We start from the raw sequence: 24451 nt of genomic DNA on the forward strand, positions 1-24451 counted from the left end.
CAGGACAATAGTATCTTTTTAAACCTTGTGGCCTTCAGGAAGACAAAGGGCTTGAATTTTATGGGCTTACAACTTCAATTAGAACAGTGCCAGTGTGCATGGGAGATTATCAAATTTGTATCATAAAACCCCTTTCTAATAAATGATTGTTGGGGAGGGAGCCTGAACATTGTAAGACAGATATTGGGACCTGCCAGGGGGCTTCCCAGTTAGTTCCAGCACAGCAGATGTGAAAGAAAAGGAGGTAATGATTTCTGAAGAAGGCTGGTGTTGGGACTGGCCTCTGGTCAGCTGGCTAGGTGCTGGGATCTTCCATGCTCTTCCTGCATAGTGTTATTTTCTCCAAGAAGTGGGGTAAACATTGGTAGCTTGTTTTCTACTATTGGTGGTGACAAAGACCACCAGAATATTCTTAGGGAGAAACTGAAAAATCACTACCTGTCCAATTCCTTGACTTTTCCTAGAGTTCCAGAGAAAGTAGGTCTTGGAGTGTGCAGTAGAGAAGGCCTATTACATAGGAGGCCCGCAGGACAAAGGGATTTAGACTGTAGAGAAGGCCTCTTTCCAGGAGGCTCTTTGGGAGAGCACAGCTTTAGTCAAATTCATCCTGGTCCTAAATGGTCAGCAGAGGTCTAACCAAGAAGCCACATTCAGCTGCTTGCCAGTGGGGTGGTCAGAGCCCCAGCAAGATGCCCACCCAGGAGCCAGCTTGCGTGCTGGGCAAGAGGAGGACAGCAGTTTCCTGTGACAGAAGCACTGGCAGCCATAAGGTATAAACTGTGGCCCATTTCCTTTCTCTCCTTTTCCTTTAGGCTGATAAGGTCCTTCCTTTGAAGAGGAAAAAACCTTAGGGGAAAGTTTAAATAGCACTCTGATCACCAGCAATCCATTTCAGAGACCTAGGCTGTCAGATTTTTGGGGGATTTTTTTTTTTTTTTCTGTTCAGGAGATAAGCTGGAAAAGATAAATGTCAATCCACTTTGTGGTCTAAAGATCAATCCTTACAATTTCTGACAAAAGCTGAACCCAAGGCCTCTCTACCAGCCACTGTGAGAACAGTTATGATCTCCCATCTGGATGAAAGTACTTCAACCTGTCACCCACCACCAACATCACAAGGCAGATTCACACTCAGCAAACCTTTATTGAAACTTGCTGTGTTGCAGGTATTTTTTAAGGTACTTTCACAGCTGATCTCACAGAAACCTTACACTGTATACATAATACCCCCATTTTATAGATAAGAAACTGCAGCTTGGGGAGCTGCGGCTTAAGGTGCAGACATGGCCAAGTCCAGAACCACACCACACACAACCAGTCCTGAAAATGGCACAGAAATGGTATCAAGAAACTCCGATCACAAAGATACAAATCTCTTAAGGGGATGGACCCTAAGTTCCTGAGGAACATGCGCTTTGCCAAGAAGCGCAACAAGAACGGCCTAAAGAAGATGCAGGCCAACAATGCCACGGCTGTGAGTGTATGTGCCGAGGCTATCAAGGCCCTCATAGAGCCCAAGGAGGTTAACCCCAAGATCCCAAAGGGTGTCATCCGCAAGCTTGAATGACTTGCCTACATTGCCCACCCCAAGCTTGGGAAGCATGCCCGTGCTCGCATTGCCAAGGTACTCAAGCTGTGCCAGCCAAAGGCCAAGGCAAAGGATCAAACCAAGGTCCAGGCTGCAGCTCCTGCTTCAGTTCCAGCTCAGGCTCCCAAAGGTGCCCAGGCCCCTACAAAGGCTTTAGATATCTCTGTCTGCCAACGTGAGGACAGAAGGACTGGTGTGACACACCCCTCCTCCCGGGCTGCCGTCTGCATGGGGCTGGGGTCCTCCTGTGCTATTTGTACAAATAAAACTGAGGCAGGAAAAAAAAGAAGGAAAGAAAGAAAGAAAATGAGGCTCAATGGGTGGAGCTAAGTGGCTTGCCCAAAGCAGTTATAAACCTCAAGGAATGTTACCGTTGTCCTCAGCTTAACCCATATTTAGTCACCCTACAAGCTGCCCTTGAGAACAACTGTAATCTGGAGGTAATGATTATATGTATATAATATATATAATCACACACACACATACACACACACACAGAGACACACACACACACACATACATATATATCTCTCTCTCTCACAACCCTTATAAGCTCTCTTATGGATAGTCTGAAAGGATGAGAAAACACACTTAAAAGTACTAAAAGTACTAGTACTCTGCACAGCTCAGGACCACTCACAGAGGCTGGCCACATATCACAGTAGTTGCTAGTATGTACTGATGTTCTCTGTGTATCAGGCAATATTCTAAGACCTTTACCTCATATTAACTCATTCAGTTTCCACAACTCCACCAGATACTACTACTACCACTATACAAGTGGGAAAATTGAAGACCAAAAAGGTTAGAAGAAACTTGTCCAAGGTCATACGGCTGGTAAGTGACATAGAGGATCTGAACCCAAGCAGTCTAGTTCCAGATCTTACACCTTTGGCCACATGGTGGGAATTATTTCCCCTTCTTTGTTTTATTTCTCCCAGCTGACAGTTCTGGTTACCTTCCTCACAGATGCATCTCTAAAGACATGTTCTTTAGCATCTCTATGTCTCTCTGTCTTTCTCTCTCCCCCTATCTACCAGACCTCCAGTTTTTGGACACAGCTTCTGTGGTTCTGCTAAGTCTTTGTGAGCGTTCTTGTCCAGCTGTCAGTGAAACACAGCTCTTGTCTGCAGCTCACAATATTCTCCTTAACTATCATTCCACCATTCTTCTTCCAGAAAAACACCTGCTGCTGCTGCCTTGACACCAGTTGTCCATTCAGTGTTCGGTAGAGTCGCTGCTGACTCTGATATGCTCTCCTAAGGTCTTCCCCAATCCCAGGCCCAGGTCCCTGTGGAGCTTGATGGCTTTGGCTTTTCTCACCCACTTCCCAGTCATCTTTTTCCTCCCCAGGTCTCCAGTTTTATCTTTATTATTAAACATCATCCTCTTCACATTTTCTCTCTCTTCTTCCATTGTAAACATTTTCACTTCATCTCACTTAAGTTTCTTGCAGGCGGAGATTGCAATTTTCACTTCAATTTTCTTTCCTCATTGTTCAATGGATCTTACATCTCAGCACATCTCTTATCTGACCAATTTAGCACTTTAGTATCTTAAATAATGTGCTCCTGATGGGTTAGAAGGAAGTTATTTGGGCCCAGGTTAACCTATACTTTCCCTTCTAACAATGGTATTTAGACGTTTATTATTCTCTTGCCTTGTTGACACCATTAATTTCTCTCTCTCTCTCTCTCTTCACTACCTTTAAAACATTTTTGACTCATGAATAAAATGCCCAGGCAGAATAGTTGTGGGCTTAGCATGGCTGAATATTTTGTTAAACACGTTTATCTGTGCTGGGTGTTATCAGTTAACCAGCCTAAGCAGGTTATCTGTAAACATGAACAATAGTCAGGAGGGTTTTCTGAATGCCGAGAAAGTACTGTCCCTACCCCAGGGCAAGGTGATTTCTGTGACTGTGATTCAAAATCTGCATGAGAAATTGTATCCCTTCGGGTCACTCATCATTTTTCCAAGCCATGACTCATCATTTTTCCAAGCCATGCTGTGGGAGAGGGTTTACTAAATAGCATCTTAATTACTTTCAGAATTCCAATTCTGTACCTGTTTATTTCCCTCCGCCTCCCTTTCCCCCATAACTAAAGGTGTACGGTATTTTCCTTTCTTCTTTTTACCCACTACTCATGTTACTCAGTCTATAAGTTCAACAAAGAATTGAACAGTATTCCTTTGATGCTGAGCCATAGAGTGGTGACTTAACTTTAGAGAAAAACCAGGAAGAATTGCTTAGGCTATGAAACAGTTGAGTTCTGCTTCAACCCCAGGTTTTTTCCTTATCTCCCTCAAATTCTCAAGCACAGAGATTCTCATTTTTTCCAACCACATCCAATGGAGAGTTTTATTATTTATCTAGGAAAGTAACATTATCACATATTAGAGGTAGACATCATTTCTGTTCAATAGCCTGCCCTATGGACTAATAAAAAATTTCTAGGTCTTTACTGAGGTCATGTAATTTCAAAAGCTGCAATAGTTTCACAGAGTTTCTATGAGTAGGGTGTTATGGAAGAAATCTCTGAGGGGATTTTGGTCATGCTTTATTTCCTCCTGTATTCCGACTGGGTGGTCCTTTATGAGTCAACAGGTTTTCAAATGCTTTACCCTAGCTAAAAGCTCTGAATTGAACTGTCCTTTTCTCTACTCCCAATATCAACTGCATTCTCTCTCTCTCTTTTTTCCTAGGGACTGGAAAGGCTATTTGGCAGAATTCACTAGGAAGGGAATGGAGTCTGTTTGCAAATTAGAGACAAAAGTGTCCAGAAAAAAATTCATGAAAAGAGTTCTTGAATCTCTCACCTGAGGTATCTTCCTCCTGTTATATCTTACTCCTCTGGCTTTGCTAAAGGATTGTGTATTAAGTAGCTATTCCTGCAACCCTAAAGAAGTTATCAGCTTTGGTTTAAATGATCCCTTTGTAGGTAAATTCTCAACTAGAGCCAACCCCAATTCATCATAACATGTCAGGGTCAGTGGCAATCAGATAAGCATCAGTACAATGGCAAGAATGCATTTTTACAACAAAATTGAAATGCAGAGTAAGAAACCCAAATCATCAGGAAAAGACAAAGAAACCTGGTATGGTGAGTAAAGAAAGAACTGCTTTTCTGGGGCACTGTTTTTACTGCCTCATCACACTGGTAGATTTAGTCATCTGTCTGACCAAGTGTTCAATTGTGCTCCTGATTCACTGAGAGAATGTTTCATATTTAACTCAAGTTAAAATGTCGGGAAAGGGGAGGATTTTCTTATTTCTCATTTGTGGATGGAGAATTATCTTAAATAAGGCCTGTCAATTTACCAGTTTGTGCTGCATGGGAGCAGAGAGAACTAACAAAATAAAATAGATCTCCCAGAATTTTGATGTTCAGGAGACACTACAAGAATCCTCCCTCTCCTCACTGAGCTTGTCGCTGATTAAGAGAAAAATGAATATATTCTCAAATAGCACAGATATGCGCAGCAACTGGAGGACCTAATTCCACAATTGCTTTTTAATTATATAAATATACTATGCATGAATATACCACACATATAAGTTGGTATGAAACAGATTTTGGAAATGTTGGGTTCTTTTAATAAGAAAGAAAAACTCTGATTTATAATCCCACTTACCAAACCCATATAGGATGAATATTTTCTTTGTAAGATAATATGGAAAGCACAGAAATGTGTAAATAAGCTGTGCTCTTAAATCTATCTGTTTTCATAATGACATTCACTCTCTCATTAGTAGAATAGTAGTGTAATGAATAGGAGACCCAGGTAAACTATTAAAACGTAAGAGAGGAAATCTCATTTGTCTCACTGTAAACTATAACCCCAAAGACAAATTACTGAAACCATATTGACTTGGTGGAAAGAACAATTCTCCCTTTATTCTTGCTTCCTTGTCTCTGCAGCCTCTGATTGTTCCCCTCTACCAAGAATCATGCACTGGAAACCACAACCATTTCTGCCATTGACAAGGTTAAAGCTAGACTATGGAGAAGGTCATAAGGATATAGACAGAAGGAACTGGCTACTTGTTTCTCTCTTGGCAGGACGTGTGAGTTTGGGCAGGGCTATAAGGTTTCCAGGGAAGCTCTACCTCACCAACTCTGGTAAATCATGAACTTCTGAAAGCACCACTACCTAAAGCTTGTGCCAATTAAGCCTTAGAACATATGTGAATGATTCATTCTAAACTGATTTCAGAATGTTTAGTTGCCTTCAATCCTTCTGAAAAGGCACCATTGCAGTTTGTGTAGTATTAACTTTCTCCAACCATTGTCACCATATGATATCTCAGTCAACTGATCTGCAGCTACAAAGGAGGACCTATAACTCTAACTTCTTAGCAATTAATGATGCTGTGAAGCCACAGGCAGATGAGTAAATTTTCTGATCTTACTTACTCAGACTTGATAGACGGCAAGCAAGCAATTTCTGTGAAGATGGGATCATAGCTCATTGTTTGCAAAGCAAAGGAAGGAAACAACAAAGTGCAAGGCAACCTACAGGATGGGAGAAAATATTTGCACACTCTGTATGTGATATGGGATTAATATCCCAAATATATAAATAATTTACACATCTCAATAGCTTAAAAAAAATTAAAAATGGGCAAAAAACCTGAATAGATATTTCTCAAAAAAAGGACATACAGATGGCCAAAAGATATATGGAAAGGTGCTCAATATCAATGATTGTCAGAGAAATTCAAACAAAAACCACAATGAGATATCACCTCATGCCTATTAGGATGGCTGTTAGCAAAAAGTCAAGCAATAAGTGTAGGCTAGGATGGAAAGAAAAGGGAATCCTAGTGCACTCTTGGTGAGAATGTGAATTGCTGTGGCCATTAAGAACAGTATGAAGGTGTCTCAAAAATTAAAAATAGAACTACTATATGATCAGCAATCACATTACTGGGTATACATCCAAAGGAAATGAAATCAGTATCTTGAAAAGACATCTGTACCTTCATGTTCATTGCATCATTATTCATAATAGCTAAGAGGCAGCAAAAACAACCTATGAATGGATGAAGGAAATGTAATATTTTTAATGGAATATTATTTCACCACAAAAGAAGGAAATTCTGCCATGTGGGACAACATGGATGAAACTGAATAACATTATGCTAAGTAAAATATTCCAGGCAGAGAAAGACAAATACTGTATGACCTCACTTATATGTGGAATCTAAAAGCATCTCAAACTCATAGAAACAGAGTAGAAGGGCAAAGATGGGGACTATGGAGAAATGTTGGTAAAAGGCCACAAACTTTCAGTTACAAGATAAACAAGTTCTAAGATACAGCATGGGTGGTGATGGGTATGTAAATTAATTTGACTGTGTTAATCTGTATACAGTGTACCCATATCAAATCTTCACATTGTACACCTTGGATATATACAATCTATATTTGTCAATTAAATGAAAGAAAGTAGCTCATCATTTCATATTAAAAAGAAAGCCAAAATGTCTACCAAAAAAATTCAAATGAACTCTCTTAATCATTCTGCTGACCCTTAACCTTATGAACATAGCTATTTATGGCTGCTCTGTCTAGCTCATACTTTCTCATAACCTCATGGCTCTTGTTTAAGACTTTCCTTCATCCTGTTTCCAGGAGGTCCTCACCAAGACCTCCTCGATTCCCACGTTTCATTACACGCTGATGATTTTGGAACCTTCAGGTCATCTCAGGGAAGTCTACTGTGCTTTCATCATCCAGTCATCACACATTTGCCCTGGAACTTTTTTTAGACTATACATTTTGCTAGAAAATGTTCACCTCTATAAGTCACCAGACTCTTTTCTTCAAGTGGCTTCAATTTCAGAACTTCTACTTTGTCTATAAAGCTTTCCCTAACGAATTGAAAGAGAAGTAAAGAATTCTTTTAGGTCTATCCAGTCTAAAGCTGCACCAAATTCAAAACTCTTTCACTCCAAAGGCAGTGTGATAGAGTGGATAGAGCATGGACTTGGGTATTAATGAAGCCTTGATTCTGAAATAAAAAATTTAATGTTGGCTGTCACACTGATTGTGTGCAATTACTTTTAGTCTCAGTGTCTTCGACCTTCATCTAGAGATAATGTCATCTACCACATATGGTTAATACTCATATTAAATGCATGTGTAGTATCTGATACTTGACACTGAATAAATGTAGTCCCTATTCCATTCTATAGAATGTGTGTCTTTTACATATATCCAATATAATATTCAATTTGTTTACTTGATTACAGAGTCAGCCTGGACTAGGTTTAGCAGAAACATACAACCCTAATACAACAGTGGTTTAACTACAAAGGTTTGTTTCTTATTTATGTTACACGTCCCTGCAGCCTTGCTCCATTTCGTTTTTATTCTAGGAACTGAACAGAAAGAGCAATTATTTATATAGGACATTTCAGTCTTATGGCAGAAAGGAAAGAGAACATGGCAGAACCACGAGATGGCTGTTAAAGCTTTTGATTGAAAAGGGCATGTATCACTTCTCACATTTCATTGGCTAAAGCAAAGCCACATGATCAAACTTGAGATTAACATGACAGGAAAGGGCATTACAGATAAGATTTTGGAAAATAATACACTGTATGACATTTGTATATTTCTTAAATATATAATTTATAACCAAATATTATGCATGCTTGCAATGTTAATTATCTTCTAAACTTCCAGAAGAACAACTATGGCAATGTGATATTTCACACTATAAAGCATAAACTATATGCACGATATACTTTACACTATAGACTCCAGAAGAATTCAGGAACTATGTCTTTTCCCACTACTTTGAGCAACGCCTACGCCACAGGCTCTTGGTGACATTTGGGAGAGTGTTCATCACTCAATTTTACAGGCAGGTCGAATGGCTCCAGAACACAGTCATTAGGAATGAGGAAAGGCACTGTGTTTATCTGCTTAATTTGAGGGCTGTTCCTGTGGAGATTATTCTATCATGACTCATATGTAGGATGATAAAAACCACTGCAAGGATACAATTGCATTCGCATTTATTTTATTACTTAATCATTCTAGGCAGTGGACTTATGATATGGGTATCAGAACAATGCAAGGACAAACAACAGTAATTCAAAATAACAGCAGATAAATTTGTCAGTCTAGCTTCCAGATAAATCCACAGCATAGCCTGGTATATTACCTGACAGAGATGAACACACAACCACACAAAACTTGTTTTTAATTTAGGCCCACATTTTTTTTTTTTTTTTTTTTTTTGAGATGGAGTCTCACTCTACTGCCCAGGCTGGAGTGCAGTGGCGCCATCTTGGTTCACTACAACCTCTGCCTCCCGGGTTCAAGCGATTCTCCTGCCCCAGCCTTCCGAGTAACTGAGACTACAGGCGTATGCCACCATACCCAGCTAATTTTTGTATTTTTAGTAGAGACAGTGTTTCACTATATTGACCAGGCTGGTCTCAAACTCCTGACCGCGTGATTTGCCCGCCTTGCCCTCTCAAAGTGCTGGGATTACAAGCATAAGGCACTGTGTCCAGTCTTAGGCCCACAATTATTTTTTAACCAATTGTCAATTGATGAATATTTATATAATTGTATTTTATATAATTTTTATTGTTATATAAAACACTGAAATGAACATTCTTATAGGTGTTGAACATCTGTATCAATATGTCTTAAGGATAAATTTCTAAATGTGGATTGTTGGCTGAAGTGGTGTATATATCTTTAGGGCTTTTGATTCCAAACCATTGGTCCTTCCATCTTTCACTATCTCCCAATCCTCTGATGCTGTCACTTCCCACCTTACCCAAGTTAAGTTTCACAACAAATCATTATTACTCCCTTGCACATACCTTCAACCCCCAACCCCCCTCATTTTATTATACTTGTGACAAAATTTAACTCTTGTTAAATCTAACTCTCATCTACTCTGTACCTGCACTCAGCTACTCTCCAATGTCCCTCTCCAACATGTCTATTAAGCTTGATCATGTGGCTTTGCTTTAGCCAATGAAATGTGAGAAGTGAGACACCCTTTGCATTCAGAAGCTTTAACAGCCATCTTGTGGTTCTGCCACGATCTCTTTCCTCTCTGCCACAAGACGGAAATGTCCTATATGGGGAATTGTTCCTTCTCTTTCGGTCCCAGAATGAAATGTATAATAAGTAAACATCTAGCTGTAAAAGAAACTTCCCAACTATTTTTCAAATTGGCTGTACCATATTGCACCTGCAGCCAGGCAGCTGGAGAAAAACGCATGACCATATTGACTGGTCTCATGTTAAAGTTATGAACACCAACTTCAAATGAGTCCTTAATGTTGGCAGGTCATCATGCTAGTTGTTTTGAGACCACTCATTCTCCCACTATTATTCTTGACTATTTCACATGATTTTATTTTTCTCAACTGCCTCCTCTCCCATCTTTGCATTCAGGTTTCTACCTCACTGTGAAAACTGAGGCAACCAGAAGAGAGAACGCTCAAGGCTTCTCCCACCACATTACTGTTTTCATGGCAAGTGTTCCATTACACTCTGTCTTCCCAGCTGTTACCATAGATGAGTGGTCCCTGCTCCTGGCTACTCCAAGGATATCACTCTAGCAATGGTGCTCTCTTGCTTCTTTATTATCATTTTTCCTCTACTGCCTCATTCCTATGAGCATACAAACATGCTGCCATTCCCCCATCTTAAAAATAAAACTATTTTCTCTTGACCCTCCTTCCTCTGCCAACTATCATCCCCTTAGCAAAACTCTTTAAATTATTTTGTCTATACTCAGTCTTCAATTTCTCCCTTCCATTTTTAAAATATAGTCATCATTGAGGTAGAGCTTGCACATAATAAAATTCACTGGTTTGATGCATTTTGCAAATGTAAACAGTCACGTAACAACCACAACAATTAAGATAGAAACACTGACATCACCCCTGGAAACTTCCCACATGCCATTTGTAGTCAGTTTTCTCCCCAAGCCCCCAGGCTCTAATGACCACTGATCTACTTTCCATAACTATAGTTTTGCCCTTTCTATAGTTTTATAAAAATGGAATCATAAAGTATGTAGCCTTTTTGTCAGACTTCTTTCACTTAGCATAATACTTTGTGATTCATTCTTGTGGTTCTTTATTCCTTGTAATTGCTGAATATCATTTTACTATATTGCCAGTACCATGATTTGTTTATTAATTCACCAGTTGATGAGCATCTGAGTTGTTACCAGTTTTGGGCTCTCATGAATAAAGCTGCTATGAACATTCATAAGCAAATCTTTGTGTGTACATATGTCTTCATTTCCCTTAGGTAAATACTTAACAAATGCAATTGCCAGGTCATATAATAAAGTATATGTTTAACTGTAAAAGAAACCCCCAAACTGTATTTCAAATTGTTTGTTTCATTCTGCAATTTCAATTACAACTAGAGAGCTCTAGTTATTCCATGTCTTCAACAACACTGGAATTATCAGTCTGTTAAAGTTTTAGTGGTGTTAGTTGTAGAAGTATCTTATGATGCTTTTAATTTGCATTAATCTAATGACTAATAATGTCAAGTATCTTTTCATGTGCTTATTTGCCATCATATATGTTATTTGGTGAAATGCCTCTTCAAATCCTTTGCCCATTTAAAAAAAAACAAACAGGTTGTTTGTGTTATTGAGTTATGAGTACTTTATGTATTCTGGATAGAAATTCTCTATTCTATCAGATGTGAGTTTTGCAAGTATTTTTATCTCAGTCAGTGACTTGCATTTTAAAATGTTGATGAAATTCAATTTATTATTTCTCTTCTTGATTCAAGTTTATTATGCTCTGAGAAATCTTTATGAACCTAAGATCATGAAGATTTTTTTTCTAGAAGCTTTATACTTTTACTTCTTATGTTTAAGTCTATGATCCATTTAAAGTTAAACCTTGTTGGGAGATAAGGATTCATTTTTTTAATCTAGATATCTAGTTGCCTTACCAGTATAAGAATTTCCTCATATTTTGCATTTCCAACTGTTACCATAGATGAACGATCCCAGTCCATTATTAAAGATTATCCTTTCCTTTTGAATTATCTCAGTACCTTTGTTAAACATCAGCTGATTATATAGGTAGGTCTATTACTGGACCCTCTATTCTCTTCCATTGATGTATATTTCTATACTTGCACCAATACCACACTCTTTCGATTACTGTAGTTTTACAGTATGTCATGCAATCAGGTAATGTGAACCCTGAAACATTGTGTTTTTTTTCTCAAAATTGTTTTGACTATTCTAAATAATTTGCATTTTCTTTTTTTAATTTTTTTTTCTATTTTTAATTATACTTTAAGTTCTAGGGTACTGGTGCACAACATGTAGCTTTGTTACATATGTATACATGTGCCATGTTGGTGTGCTGCACCCATTAACTCGTCATTTACATTAGGTATATCTCCTAATGCTATCCCTCCCCTTCCTGCCACCCCATGGCAGGCCCCAGTGTGTGATGTTCCCCACCCTGTGTCCAAGTGTTCTCATTGTTCAATTCCCACCTATGAGTGAGAACATGCAGTGTTTGGTTTTCTGTCCTTGCGATAGTTTGCTCAGAATGATAGTTTCCAGTTTCATCCATGTCCCTACAAAGGACATGAACTCATCCTTTTTTATGGCTGCATAGTATTCCATAGTGTATTTGTGCTGCATTTTTTAAATCCAGTCTATCATTGATGGATATTTGGGTTGGTTCCAAGTCTTTGCTATTGTGAATAGTAATTTGCATTTTCAAATACATTTAAGAATAAGCTTGTCAATTTGTATTTTTTTCAAGCTGGTGAGGATTTTAATTAGGATTACTTTGAATGTATAGACCAATTTAGGAAGAATTGGGATCTCAATAACACTGAGTATTCCAATCCATCAATATAATATACCTTTCCATTTATTTAAGTATTTTTCTCAATAATGTTTATAGTTTTCATTGTACAAGTATTGCACATACTTTGTTAAATGTATCCCTCACCACTTTATGGTTTTATCTTCTCTCTCTCTCTCTCTCTGTTTTTTTTTGACGGAGTCTTGCTGTGTTGCCAGACTGGAGTGCAGTGGCTTGATCTTGGCTCACTACAACCTCCGCCTCCCGGGAGTGATTCTCCTGCCTCAGCCTCCCGAGTAGCTGGGACTACAGGTGCATGCCACCATGCCCAGCTAATTTTTCTTTTTTTTTTTTTTTTTTTTGGTATTTTTAGTAGAGATGAGATTTCACCATGTTGGCCAGGATGGTCTCAATCTCTTGACCTTGTGATCCGCCCACCTTTGCCTCCCAAGGTGCTGGGATTACAGGCGTGAGCCACTGCGCCTGGCCATCACTTTGTGTTTTTGGCATTTTTATAATGGTGTTAAAAAATTTAATTTCTAATTTTCATTACTGGTATATAAAATACAATTAGGTGTTGTATATTGATTTTGCATATTGCAATCTTGCTGAATTTACTTATTATTTCTCTTAATTTTATATACATACCTTAGGATATTCTGTTGTCTGCAAATAATGGCAGTTTTACTTCTTTTCTTCTGCATGCCTTTTATTTTTATTTATGCATTATTGCATTGCCTACAACCTCTACTGCAATGTTAAGCAAAAGGACTGAAATGGAATCCTTGCCTTGTTTCTGATTTTAGGGGGAATGCAGTGAGTCTTTCATCAATAAATATGATGTTACCTGTAAGATTTATTTTTTTAAATTTTTTTGAGACAGGGTCTTGCTGTGTCACTCAAAGTGGAGTGCAGTGGCGTAATCACTGCGGAGTGCAGCCTCAACTTCCTGGGCTCAAGTGATCCTCCCACCTCAGCCTCCCAAGTAGCTGGGATCACAGGCACATGCCACCATGCCTGGCTAATATTTTTATTTTTTGTAGAGATGGAGTCTCACTATGTTGCCCAGGCTGGTCTTAAACTCCTGGACCCAAACAATCTTCCCACCTTGGCCTCCCAAAGTGCTGGGATTACAGGCATGAGCCATCATGCCTGGCCAAGATTTTTTTTATGCCCTTTATAAAGTTGAGAAAGTTCTCCTGTATTCCCAGATTGCTGTGAAAAAATGTTGTGTTTTCTTCTATGATTTTTCTGCATCTACTGATACAATTCTTATTTTAGTCTATTAACGTGATGGATTACATTGACTTTTTCTGTTTTTATAAAAATATTGTGGTATAAGAACTTAAAATTTTTTCTGATTTTTGAATGTTAAACCAACTTCACATTCCTGGTATAAATCCTAACTTTACTGTGATTTTTTAAAAAAAATATATGTTGCTGGATTCAATTTTCTCAAAGGTTTATAAAGGAGTTTTGCATATATTCATGAGGGATACTGGTCTGCAGGGTTTTCGTTTTAATTTTTTTAAATATCTTTATCTGGTTTTTGCCAGGCATTGTGGCTCACGCCTGTAATTCCAGCACTTTGGGAGGCCAAGGCAGGCGAATCACTTGTGGCCAGGAGTTTGAGACCAGCCTGGCAACAGAGAAAAACCCTGTTTCTACTGAAAATACAAAAATTAGCTTAGCATGCTGGCGCGCACCTGTAATCCCAGCTGCTGGGGAGGCTGAGACATGAGAAGCGCTTGAACCTGGGAGGCAGAAATTGCAGTGAGCTGAGATTGCGCTGTTGTATTCCAGCCTGGGCAACAGAATGAGACGATGTCTCAAAAAATAACTAAATAAAATAGAATAAAATATCTTTATCTGGTTTTGGTACTGGGATTAATGCTTGCCTCATAAAATGACTTGGAAATTCTTCCTTCCTCTTCTACTTTCTCAAAAAGTTTTAGTAGAGTTGGTACCATTTCTTCTCTGTTTAGTTCTGTTGACCAGTATTTTCTTTGTGGGAAGGTGTTAAACTATGAATTCAACCTCTTTAATAGATATAGAACTATTCAGGTTATGCATATCTGCTTGAGTAAGACTGGTAGTTTGTGTGTTTAAAGCAATTTTTTCATTAAAACTAAGTTATGACTATATTGGCATACATTTTTTCATAACATTCCCTTATTATCCTTAAAATATCTTAGGATCCATGTGAACCCCCCCTTTTTATTCCTCACATTCATAATTTTTGCCTTGTCTCTTTTTCTCTTGTTATTTTTCATCTTTTTGATACAGCTATCCTACCAGGTGTGAGGTAATATCTCATGTGATTTTTTTTAAGATAGAGACTTGCTGTGCCATCTAGGCTGGAGTGCAGTGGCATAATCATAGCTCAATGCAGCCTTAAATTCCTGGGCTCAAGTGATCCTCCCACCTCAGTCTCCTGAGTAGCTAAAATACAGGTACATGCCACAATACCTGGCTAATTTTAAAATCTTTTGTAGAGACGAGGCACTGTGTCACCCAGGCTAGTTTCAAACTCCTGGCTGGCCTCAGGTGATTCCCCCTGCCTTGGCTTCCCACAGTGCTGGGATTATAGGCATGAGCCACTATGCTTAGTCCCTTATTGTGATTTTGTTTTGCATTTCCCTAATGATTTTATCTGCACTTTTGGTTTACTAGCTATACTTGTTTTATTTTTCAAAAAATTAATAGCTGTTCTAGGGTTTACAGTATACATCTTTAACTTATCACAGTCTACTTTCAAAAAATATTATACCGTTTCATGTATAGTTTAAGAACCTTACAAAGGCATCCTTCCAAATTCCCCCTCATTCCTTTGTTCTATTGTTCTCAGATATTTTGCTTCTATGTATGCTGTAAACCTTATAATACAGAGTTGTTAGTTTTGCTTATAGTCAATTACCTTTTTTTTTTTTTTTTTTTGAGACGGAGTCTCGCTCTACCGCCCAGGCTGGAGTGCAGTGGCCGGATCTCAGCTCACTGCAAGCTCCGCCTCCCGGGTTTACGCCATTCTCCTGCCTCAGCCTCCCGAGCAGTTGGGACTACAGGCGCCTGCCACCGCGCCCGGCTAGTTTTTTTTTTGTATTTTTTTAGTAGAGACGGGGTTTCACCGTGTTAGCCAGGATAGTCTCGATCTCCTGACCTCGTGATCCGCCCGTCTCGGCCTCCCAAAGTGCTGGGACTACAGGCTTGAGCCACCGCGCCCGGCCAGTCAATTACCTTTTAAAGAAATTTTCTAAATAAGAAAAAAACTTTTCTATATATTCACATGTTTACCATTTCTGGCACTTATTTCTTTGTGTAGATCCAGGAATCCTTTATTTCTTGTCGTACAGGGCTACTAGCAATGAACTTTCTAAGCTTTTGTTATCATTGTTCTTCTTTTTAAAAAAATTGTGGTAAGAGCACTTAACATAAGATCTACCCTCTTAACAAACTTTTAAGTGTACGATACAGTGTCATTAACTATAGATTGGACAATAGATTTATAGAACTTAATCATCTTACAGAACTGAAATTTTATAATTGTCGAATAGCAACTCCTCCCCTCTTGTTGGTCTTAAAATGGTTTTCTTTCACCTTGATTTTTGAAAGATATTTTCATGGGTGTAGTATTCTGGGCCAACAGCTTATTTTTTTTTATTTTTCCGTCAGCACTTTAAAGATGTTCTGTTGTCTTCTGACCTGTGTGGTTTCCGGTAAGTCAGCTGTCATTTTTTATCTTTGTTTCTCTTTATGTAGTGTATCTCTTTCCCCTGACTGCTTTAAAAATGTTTTCTCATTATTAATGGATTTCAACAATTTGATTATGATGTACCTAAAGAGGTTTAATTTATATTTATTCCGCTTGGGGTTTTTGGATCTATATGTTTTTAAAATTTCAACAAATTTGGATTTGGGAGGCCATTATTTCTTCAATTACATTTTATGTCCACTTCTCTTCCTCAAGTCTTCTCTCCTTCTAGGACTCCAGTTAAATGAATGTTAGACACTTTGTTTAGTCCCACAACTCACTGAGATTTTGTGCCATTTTTTTCAGTATCATTTTCTCTTTGCATTTCATGTTGGTTAGTTTCTATTGCGTTGTCTTCAAGTTCAGTTGTCTTTCCTGGTATGGCATTTTTTACCTCTAGAAGTTTTATTTGGCTCTTTTTAAATTTTCCAGTTTTCTCCTCATCAAGTTTATGTTTCCCTTTACATATTGACCATATTTATAAGATTTGTGGTACTCGTTTTAAGGTTCTTGTCTATGAATTCCATGATGTATGTCTTTTCTGGGTCGTTTCTGTTAATTGCTTTTTATTCTGGTTATAGGTAATAGTTTTCTGCATCTTTAAAGGCCTGGTAATTTTTAATTGGATACAGAATTGTGAATTTTGCTTTGTTTGCTGCTGGCTTTATTGTATTCCTTTAAAGATTGTAGAGTTTTGTTTGTTTGTTTTTTGTTTTTCCTGGAATCCAGTTAAGGTACTTAGGTATCATTTAAGGCTGGATTTTAAGCTTTTTTTTTTTTTTTTCTTTTAGAGTGCATCCAGAGAAACCTTTATTTTGGGACTAATTGAGTTCCATCATTAGGCATGAGCCTTCCAGGGATGCTAACTAATGTATGGAGTCTCTTTATTTTGGTTAGTGGGAACATGAATGCCTTCTGATTCTGTGTGTTCTTCAGAATTGTTCTGGAAAGTCTTGTCCCAGCCTGGGGGTGTTTTCTGTTATGTATGTTCAGATTAATACTCAAAGTCCCAAAGGGACTCCTCTTCAGATCTTCAGAGCTTTTTCTGTGTGCAACACTCTTTTTTGGTACTCTGCCTTCTAAATTCTAGCCATTTTGGTATCCTCAGACCTGATCTTGATCTCTTTAGCTCAGCAGGCATGTCAGGTTCTTTATGTTCCCCTCCCTGCACTGCAGCTGAACACTGGCTCTCAGTAGTAAGCTAGGACATCCTAAAGTGCATCTCATTTGTTTTCCTTCTCTCAGTGATCAGTTCTATGCTGCCTATTGTCCAATGTCTGAAAACCATTATTTTATCTATTTTTATCAAGCTTTAGGGTTATTTATAATTGAAGAGCAATTCTTACTACTGCTAATTCTCCTTGGTCAAAGGAGAAGTCCCTCGGTTAGATTTTGCCCCACCATTCTGCTGAAACTCTTTCATGAAGGCCAACAATGATCTCCAGATTGCTAAATCTAATATTACCTGTATTTAAGATTCACAAAAGACAGTTAACTCTCCTTCAGAACTCATAAAACTACTACAGATGGCAGAAGTAGAATGACGTGTAAGAGCACTGAGTAAACCTATTTCGCACTTTATTTTTATTTTGTTTTATTTTTTATTTTGGACACCTCAAGACCGTTGAGTACTGCTTAGCACTTTAAATAAAATTAGTCATGAATTCTTAAAAGTTTCATAGACAGTGTGGGGCTTAACCTAGGTGAAATGCATTTGTTTGGAAATGCGCCTGGAATATTGTTTTTATTCAGGTATGGTGAGGCCAACACATGAGGAGACAGTTGCCACTGAAAAGGTAGTTTGTTTCTCACAGTTCTCAGGAGGAGGAGGCTTGCAGTACCACACAGGGACACATAGATTTCGAAATGTGGATCAGATTGGAGGCGGAAAGAGAAAAGGGAAAGCACAGGTAGAAGCTTTGATTGTTGTTGTCATGGGAAAGGACGGGAGAGAAAGGGGAAGGAGTCAAGCAGGGGTAGGATTGGATGGTTTGAATAATTTCTATGGGCTCTGGGTTATTGGGGTGGTCCTCAGTTGTCCACTGCATGGCCCTGGAGTGATTAGAGCAGAGGAATATTGCCTTCTGAAGTGTAAAAACCAGCTAGAGATGGTTTGAAGTAAGAGTTCTGGACTGGTGAGTTTGCATACGAAAGGCATGCTCACAGGCAAGTTGTTTGCTATCTCAGAAATTAATTAACCCTGGGAGGGGCAGGTCCCAAGTTGTCAAAGCATCATAAAATGCAGGAAAAAAAAACCATGACTAATACACAACTATAACAAACTGACCAACCTCACAGAGACTTGTCTTCATCAGGGAATGAGAGATGGGAGACAAAATGATACCTGGAGGGCTTGGTCCAGTCATGAGTCCAGAGACCAGGACCCAGAGCTGCTGTAGTGAATGGGTCACTGTCTTCTCACAGCTGGGTCTCTATAGTCTTCTTGCTGCTGGTTTTACTTTTCCTCTTCACAGTGTAGTCATGGTAATGTTTATGATGCATGTCTCATCATGTTGCTCATCCGCTTACACTCTGCAGTGGCTCCCCATTATTCACAGAATCAAGCTGAAACTTCCTAACATGGGATTCAGCTAATACTTAGTCTCATTTCTTGCCATAAGTCACCCCCGCCATGCCCTACATGCACCAAATCCTGTCCCCCACCAAACACACAATGTAAGCAGCTATACTGAATTTCCCCCAGTTCTTTAAAAACATCAGTCTCCTTTTTCTTTCTTCACACTTTTCCCCTTTTGTTCTAACTTTGAATAATCCTTCAGAAATTGACTCAAGCATATCCTCCTCAGAGAGGTTTCTCTTGACTGTCCTCCAATCCAGGCTTGCTCAGGGGACCCACTCAATCTTCACACAGCACTCTGCTTCCCAATCATGGCTCTAACCACACTTCCATAATTGCCTATTTACTTCTGTCACTTGCCATGACGACAGCGCCCATATAAGTTGTGTTCACCTCTGTATTTGCAGCACCTAGTACGGTGCATGGCCAATGGCAGTCTTTCAGGAAACATATCTAAAATGCATGTAAATGAATGAAGTAGCAATGCTATAGGACTAGGCCTGGGTGAGATTTAGGTGTTCCCAGAAGGGGCCTGAGTTGTCATTGATCTGAGAAGTGTGTCAGGCTTCTAATTCTTTCTGCTGGGATAACTGCGGTTGGGGCTAGGTTGGGGAGGTCATAAACCATTACTGACACTGAATTAGAACTAAACTAGTCTCCAGGGAAGAGAGAAGAGGAGATATAGCATTTTGTTGGGAAATTTGTCCTCAGTAAGTTCACTCTGGGTCATTTAGTTCTTTATGCCCAAAGAAGTTAATACACCCATCAGTAACAGTGAGTGCTCTGATCTTAAATTTGTTTAAAATTAGGGCAGGGATGACTATGTATAACAAAAGAAGATGAGTCATAAGAAATGCAATGTTATGAAGAAAAAATAGGCCAGGTGTGGTGGCTCATACCTGTAATCCCAGAACTTTTGGGAGGCTGAGGTGGGCAGATCATGAGGTCGGGAGATTGAGACCATCCTGGCCAACATGGTGAAACCCCATCTCTACTAAAAAATACAAAAATTAGCTGGACGTAGTGGCACATGCCTGTAATCCCAGCTACTCAGGAGGCTGAGACAGGAGAATCTCTTGAACCAGGGAGTCGGATGTTGCAGTGACTCGAGATAGTGCCACCGCACTCCAACCTGGTGACAGAGCGAGACTCCATCTCAAAAAGAAAAGAAAAAAAAAGTGCAATAACACTTTATAAACTTTGTGATATTTATTTTCAATTTCAGCATTGAACAGAGGTGATAAATATTACATGTCCATTTTTCTGAACCTATAGCTTAAGCCATCTTTTCCAAAGAAAGAATGAAATTTTAAAAATATTTGAGAAAGAAATCTCCAAATGCTAAAGAAACCTCTATATAGGAAAGGAAGTTACTCACACATCTACAAAGGAACAAGAGATGGGAAAGAAGCTGTGGAGGTGCTGAATAGCTTTAGTACATTTTGATGGAGGTCTAGACTAGAGAAACTAGCCTAAAATTACAGTAGAACATATTAGGTTAGACAGCAGAGGAAGAGATCAAGAGATCCAACTCTCTCTCTCGCTCTCTGTCTCTCTCTCTCACAAACACACACACACTCTCACACACACACCCTTCACACACATTAGCAGATTGTTGTATACTGAGTTTGTTTAAAAGACAGGGGTATATCCAGGCTACTATTTCCAAGGCAACTTTAAACATCAAGTAACAGGTGCTTTTCTTCCTCTAGTAGTTCCTTTTGTAAAAGGAGGGGACTCTACACTTTTAGATTTCCCTTGTTTGGAACCTTGTCAGCATTGCCTTGCCCATTTCAAGAAAATGTTTTCAGAAATTGTGAACACCGCTGATAACATCAGCTCTCTCATCAGAAAAGCAAAAAGCAATCAAGCTGGTATGCATGCACTCTGGGTGGTGTATGGGGGTGGTCTCTGGGAATGGCAGGCCTCTTCCTTGTTATTATGTGTTACTAACCAGAATTTGGGAAATATATTTGACTATAAATTCTTGATATCAAATCTGCCAGCACCAGCCAGAGACAGGACTAATAGATGTCAAGATAAAGGCAGATTTAAGTGACTGTAGTTTAGGCAAGCACTTGCTGAAAGTTAGGGCAGGGGTCCCCAACCCCCAGACCCCAGACCAGAACCAGTCCATGGTCTGTTAGGAAGCAGGCTGCACAGCAGGAGGTGAGCAGCGGGAAGGTGAGTAAGTGAAGCTTCATTGGTATTTACAGCTGCTCCCCATGACTGGCATTACCGCCTGAGCTCCACCTCCTGTCAGATAAGCAGCAGCAATTTGATTCTCACAGGAGCATGAATCCTACTGTGAACTGTGCATGTGAGGGATATAGGTTGTGTGCTCCTTATGAGAATAGAATGTCTGATGATCTGTCAGTCACTGTCTCCCATCACCCCCAGATGGGATCATCTAGCTGCAGAAAACAATCTCAGGGCTCCCACTGGTTCTACATTATGGTGAGTTGTATAATTATTTCATTATATACTACAATGTAATAATAATAGAAATAAAGTGCACAATAAATGTAATGTGCTTGAATCATAGTGAAACCACCACTACTACTTACCCTCCCCCACCCAAGTCCATGGAAATATTATCTTCCATGAAACTAGTCCCTGGTGCCAAAAAGGTTGGTGGCTGCTAAATTAGAGGGTTACTAGGGAAGGTCAGGCAAGGATTTGTGCATTTTAGATAGTTGGATGAGAAAACCAGTTGGTAAAGTCCTTTTCAAATCTAAGATGCTGTGACGCTATTATTTATTACTCTGTGTGTGTGTGTGTGTGTGTGTTTACAGGGTACAGTGTGAGGAAAGTGCCAGCTGCAGCTGTTTATTACTCTGAAAATGGCTTCTCTTCTCTGTGCTGTGGCTTTCCACACCACAAACTCTCCACTAACACAGCATCTGTAGCTGCAAGGAGGGTTGAGGGTTTTATAGCCTGCCCTGACATTTTTGTTGCTGATGCTGTTTAGTATGGGCTGGGAGTGGGGCGGAGGGGAAAGGAGAAGTGTTCTAGCTGGGAGCACCCTCCGGGCATGGAACACAGGTCCTACCTGGAAAGGTCTAAGATTCTCTGATCTGTCCTCCTACGGTGTATTAAGCACATTAATTCCGCGGAGATCAGAATTTTACTGTTTAACTATTTGATGCTGGTTTTCTTGCAGCCTACCCTGTATCTCCAGTTTTAGTTCGTATTATAAGTTTTTCTGCCTACTCCCTGAATCTCTAGAACTTACATTTCTCTCTGGCTCTTGGCCTGTACTACGATATGAATTTTCACATTTGTTTTTCCCTCTACGTGTGTTAGCAAAATTGAAGTTTGAATGAAAGTGTTGCCAAATGATAAAATGTATGGTGGTCAAATATTTATCTATAAGTCCTTTCCTTTATTAAAAAGTTCAATTCGTGATTATTGTAGAAAGCTGGAAGCATAAAACAGTCAAATAACCAGTTGTTTGAAAAGCTAAGGGAAAGCCAGTTGCGTTTTGCTGGTGGCAAAATGGAAGGTGCACTGATTCTGGAATAAGAAAACATGGGTTCAAACAGAGGTTCTGCAGTTGCCTGGCTTCGTGATCTATAACATGCCTCAGTAAAAATTGAGGCAAAAATTAAGTGCCTTACTCTGAAAAGGCATGCATGTGGGAGGGCCTACACAAAGTAGCCACCCAATAAGGGTTAAGAGACTTGCACTGAATAATCAGAAAATGGGCGATTAGAGTTTTTAACATGCCTGCACATTTTCTCTCCATTCTGACCCCACTTCATGACATATAGCAATTCTTTAAAACAGAGAAAAGCAAAAGAAATAAAGGGAAAAAGAATATATTGATCTGATATTGCTTTAAGGCCTTTAGAATAGTGATACTTTATATCAAAAGACTGAACCATTTTAAACACTTCATTCCCTCCATGCACTGTGCCTCCACCCCTAGAGGGCAGCATGCCCTCAAAGAAATTCACCCAGGGCCCAATTAGAATCCATCTAAATGGCCAATTACCTTCAATTGAATTATTTCTCATGGACCTTAAAAATAACTCTTGAAACTCATTAGGCACACTATCCAGAATTTAAGGGAGTGTTACCTGCACTTTCTAATGACTCCCTCAGAAGCATGTTTTATCGAGACCATCAAATAAATAAAGTGCCCAGGAAATTAAGAAACCTGGTGACCAGAGGTCACCTTTGTGGAAGAACCTCTACTCAGGAGGAAGCCCCTGCTGTTTTCTCAGATGAAGCTGCTCCTTCGAAAGTGATTTCCTGCCATAACCTCTCCTCTTCCGACTCTCCTCAGAGCTCAGAGTGACAAGGTGAGAGCTAGAGGTCCTTGCTCTTCCTCATCCCACCCACCTGCCTCCTTCACTTCCCGTCATTCCTGGCCCTGGCCCTGGCCCGTTAGGTTAAGGGCGCTTAAGGCACTTTTGAGCCTGGGCTCTTACCCAATGTTCTTTTGTTTCTAGAATGAACTTTCACTTTCCCTCACTAACACCTTCATCACTGACTCATACATAATGGAGAAAACACAGGCCTCACCCACATCCAGACCCCAAATCCTCCCAATGATATGATGAGGCCCACTGCACACATGCTTCACAGGTTCTCCAGCCCAGCATCTCTCAAGCTTTTTGGGCACATAGCACTGATGTTTTACACCCGAGTCTTCATGCCGCCTCCTCAGTGTTTTTCTGTCTTCAGGAGCTCTGAGTTGCAATCCAGGCCCAGCTGCTAATCAGAGCCTTGTGGTTCTACTATGCAAAATGAAAGAGGATGCCAGCTGCCTTCACCCAAGTTCTAGAGAGGCAGATAGGGATTACCACTCACTCTGATGCCACAGTCATCTTGGAGAAAAGATAACACAATTTCTACTATTCACAGAGACACACCAGTGAGGTTTCTATACTCATTCTGGTTTGATTTTTGGATTTCTGGTGACTTTTTCTCAAAAAATATGGGGTTTGGGTGGATAAGACAGTTTTCATCTATGTATGGGATGTTGTCAAAACAGGACACTAGAGTTGTTTTTGTTTTAATGAAAAATAACACTTCCAATATTGAAAGGCAGTATCCATTAATTCAATCGAACATTATTTCATAAGCAAATATGTTTGAAAAAATTAGCAAGTAAATGCATAAATAAATTACCTCCATTGAAAGCTGATACTGGCAGATATGATAACATGTTTCCTGCTAACTAGTTTACATTTCTTTTGAAGTGAATTTCTGGCTGACAGTGTTCATGTCACAGATGGTATCCTCACCTGCTTCATTAAGGCCTGTTTAGAATACAGTTCTAATGTAGGTTTTATTCCATGTAAAGCCACCTAGAGATAATTTTAAATGATGATATCGACTAACAAACACGTAATCAAGAAGCTCTTAAAATTTTATTAAAATTCAGGTCTTTCACCATTAGCAAACCTGCTTCATTAACATATTAATAGATAATGTTCCTGCTCATAATTAGCGTGTATTTTCTTTGCATCATTGTAGTTGAAAGAATTCAGGTGGGGTTTGGTAGAAAAGTTTTTTTTATTTCTGCCAACAAAGCACCTGGGAGAATAACAAGCTCCTGACCACCATTTCCATTTTAATCATCCGCTTCCTCCCTCCCACAGTGTTTCTCTCCTTAAGCTCAGCTTTATTTACTTTCCCCATATTCACCCCTCTGTGAATTATAGACATGTTAAGCCATGGACT

The 24451-nt window shown here is 39.3% G+C and overlaps 1 long non-coding RNA gene and 1 pseudogene across 3 annotated transcripts in view; one reads left to right on the top strand and one right to left on the bottom strand.

Moving 5' to 3' along the window:
- The window catches only part of LOC105478002 (uncharacterized), a 107368-nt gene that overhangs the window by 52740 nt on the left and 30177 nt on the right, over positions 1–24451 (bottom strand). The window lies entirely within an intron of this gene.
- On the top strand, positions 618–2792 carry LOC105478040 (uncharacterized; annotated as a pseudogene).

This window comes from Macaca nemestrina, chromosome 7, assembly GCF_043159975.1.
Source record: "Macaca nemestrina isolate mMacNem1 chromosome 7, mMacNem.hap1, whole genome shotgun sequence".
Lineage (NCBI taxonomy): Eukaryota > Metazoa > Chordata > Mammalia > Primates > Cercopithecidae > Macaca > Macaca nemestrina.